At 36.4% G+C, this 3,075-nt stretch overlaps 1 long non-coding RNA gene across 1 annotated transcript; it reads left to right on the top strand.

Moving 5' to 3' along the window:
• The first annotated feature begins 1,879 nt into the window (after positions 1-1,879).
• LOC134255970 (uncharacterized) lies at positions 1,880-2,834 on the top strand. Its single transcript, XR_009989642.1, has 3 exons — positions 1,880-2,281; positions 2,470-2,574; positions 2,686-2,834. It is a non-coding gene; the product is annotated as an uncharacterized LOC134255970 (long non-coding RNA).
• The last annotated feature ends 241 nt before the right edge of the window (positions 2,835-3,075 follow it).

The following is a 3,075-nucleotide window of genomic DNA, read 5'->3' as shown; positions in this document are numbered from 1 at the left end:
ACCAGAAGAGGCTACTAAAGTTGGAGAATGCTTCTATATGAAAGATGGCATCCTTATGCGAAAATGGCGACCACCTGACGCTTCTCCAGATGAAGTGTGAGGTGTTGTTCACCAGATAGTGGTCCCAGCTGCTTATCATCGAGATCTGAATGACATGTTTTTGAGAGTGCAAATATTTTCTAAAGTTAAGTATACATGTATGTATTGTGTGGTATCCATATACAACAGTTTCAGCAATGTCTATATGAAAATGACAGATTTCTTCCATAATATTATGAGGAAAAACATATTTCTCAAAGAATGAGTGCACTTAAGTACGTCATTAGGAATCTTTTCGGCTACCCATTTTAATCTTTGCATTACAATCTATCGCTAAATTAATCTATGCTCATATATAAAACTGCTACAATACTCCGCAAGTGCTGCTTCTGCCAATTGATTGCCTATTGTTAAACGGCTAGTCGGCGATATTTCAGCGGAAAAGTTTGTTTATTGACCGGTTTTTGAAAAATTTTGGTTTCTCTGACGGCCCCCAGTGAACCCACTCTTTTCCGAACTCTACAGAAACGGTCTATTACGTGCCATGGGAAATTGTTATCCTTGACACGGGGCACCATTTAATGTCCCATCCGACGGTCTAAAAATTTTAAAATATGTAAGCTGTTTAAAATAATGTGATCTAAATATTTCTCAAAAAAGGATTTAATCATTTTTATATTTTATTGTAAAAATCAGATACAAATATTCCAAATTGCATGTACATTTACATTTGTAAGGCCATATTTTTTTTATTAGTTGTTTTACGGATCCGCCGACCCCATTTTTCTAAGTTTTGGAAAAAAAAATAAAAATTCCATTCAATCCTTTATTAGCTCACCTGAGCCGAAGGCTCAAGTGAGCTTTTCTGATCACATTTTGTCCGTCGTCCGTCCGTCCGTCTGTCCGTCTGTCTGTCCGTCTGTCTGTCTGTCTGTCCGTCTGTAAACTTTTCGCATTTTCGACTTCTTCTCAAGAACCACTGGACCAATTTTGACCAAACTTGGTACAAAGCATCATTGGGTAAAGGGAAATTCAAATTGTTAAAATAAAGGGACATATCCCCTCGCAAGAGGAGATAATGAAGGAAAGACAAAAATAGGGTTGGGTCATTAAAAAATCTTCTTCTCAAGAACCACTTGGCCAGTAAAGCTGAAACTTATGTGGAAGCATCCTGGTATAGTGTAGATTCTAAATTGTTCACATCATGACCCCCGGGGGAAGGGCGGGGCCACAATGGGGAATCACAGTTTTTTTATAGAAATATATAGGAAAAATCTTTGAAAATCTTCTCAAGGACCACTGGGCCAGAAAAGCTGAAACTTATGTGGAAGCATCCCGGTATAGTGTAGATTCTAAATTGTTCAAATCATGACCCCCGGGGGAAGGGCGGGGCCACAATGGGGAATCAAAGTTTTATATAGAAATATATAGAAAAAATCTTTGAAAATCTTCTTCTCAAGAACCACTGGGCCAGAAAAAGTGAAGCTTATGTGGAAGCATTCTGGGGTAGTGTAAATTCTAAATTGTAGGAATCATGACCCCCGGGGGCCATTATAGGGAATCAAAGTTTTACATAGAAATATAAAGGAAAAATTTTTGAAAATCTTCTTCTCAGGAACCACTGGGCAAAAAAAGCTGAAACATATATGCCCATGGAAGGATCATGGGGTAGTATAGATTTCAAAATGTCTAAATTATGATCAGTGGGGTAGGGTGGGGATGCATTATGTATAACAAAGGGGGAAATCTGGTAAAGAACAGAATGGTCAAAGTTCTCAGGTGAGCGATGTGGCCCATGGGCCTCTTGTTTATAATCGCCGATCGAACTTTACTTCAAACATATTAAAAAAATCCGGAAATGACCGTACATTGTTTGAATTTTACTTAGCTGTGATCAGAATCATGTAAACGCTTCCACTATTGACCCTTTTAAAAAAAACTCTGCAAGCGTTTTATAGTCAGAGATGAAATAAGTATGACGGCCATGTGAAACATTTTAAGGTTTTCAAAACAGAATATAAATGTTTTAAGGACAGTAGTAAATGTATAAATGTATGACGGTTTTTATGAGCGGATCAGGCTGGAGATTATTCTATATATGATGTTATCTGATCAGCGAATGGAGTGTGGTGGTTGAGGAAATTGCTGCCAAAACCAACGGATCTGATGTCGCCACTTGCACTCCATCCGACACCCATAACTTTTGAGGTTTTGGCGAAGTTTTAAAAAGTTATATCTAATGGTTAGTTAGCAGTTCATATATTACTTATGACATTTTTAAAAGCACATGTTTGACTGTATTTTAAAAATCTGCAAGACGTGTTGTCAATTGTTAAAGCGTCAGAGAAACCAAAGACTTTTTTGTCATTGTACAAGTATGAATCTATCAAATGATGTGAAAGAAATGTTTCTTAAAGTTTTAAATTTTAGATTTGGAAAAGGAACTGCATGACTCATCAGGATGTTCTTAGACAAAAAATGTTTGTATGAGAGTCATGGGAATGTGAAACCCTAAGGGGATGACTTATCATTCTAGTAAGTTTATTTGTGTCCATTGATTGTGCACTGAATTTTAGTTTTATACTGTTTAATACTGTTTAAGAAAAGGTATTACCTGAATTTGATTAAACTTTTATTATTTTACAGGGGGTTGTGTAAAATTTGCTGAAGTGTGTTTTTCTGTGGCAATGTGGACGTAGCAGTGATTTATTCTGAGGACACCCGTATCCAGTCATAGACATACACAGAAAAGTTTAGCATTGTTCACATAATATGTCTCTCTGCTCGGAGAATCGTTCTCTTTTAGTGAGGAATGCCAAGAGAGACATTTCTGTGCAATGTTCTGACTTCTGAGGTTGATTTCCCCAACTGCTTTGATATGCTGCATATTAAAAGTTTTGAACATTGAACACTTCTTCTTTTTTTTTTTTTTTTTTTTTGTAGCCACCCAATGGACATTTTCCAAAAAAAAAAATCCGTAAAACAACTAATAAAAAAATATGGCCTAAAAAGTTCATATATCGTTTTTGCAGTACC

Source organism: Saccostrea cucullata, unplaced genomic scaffold, assembly GCF_032062105.1.
Source record: "Saccostrea cucullata isolate Sc308-1 unplaced genomic scaffold, CSIRO_AGI_Scuc_v1 ctg6454, whole genome shotgun sequence".
NCBI classification, from domain to species: domain Eukaryota; kingdom Metazoa; phylum Mollusca; class Bivalvia; order Ostreida; family Ostreidae; genus Saccostrea; species Saccostrea cuccullata.
The sequence above is the reverse complement of the archived record's forward strand: the minus strand, read 5'-3'. Positions and strand labels throughout refer to the sequence as shown.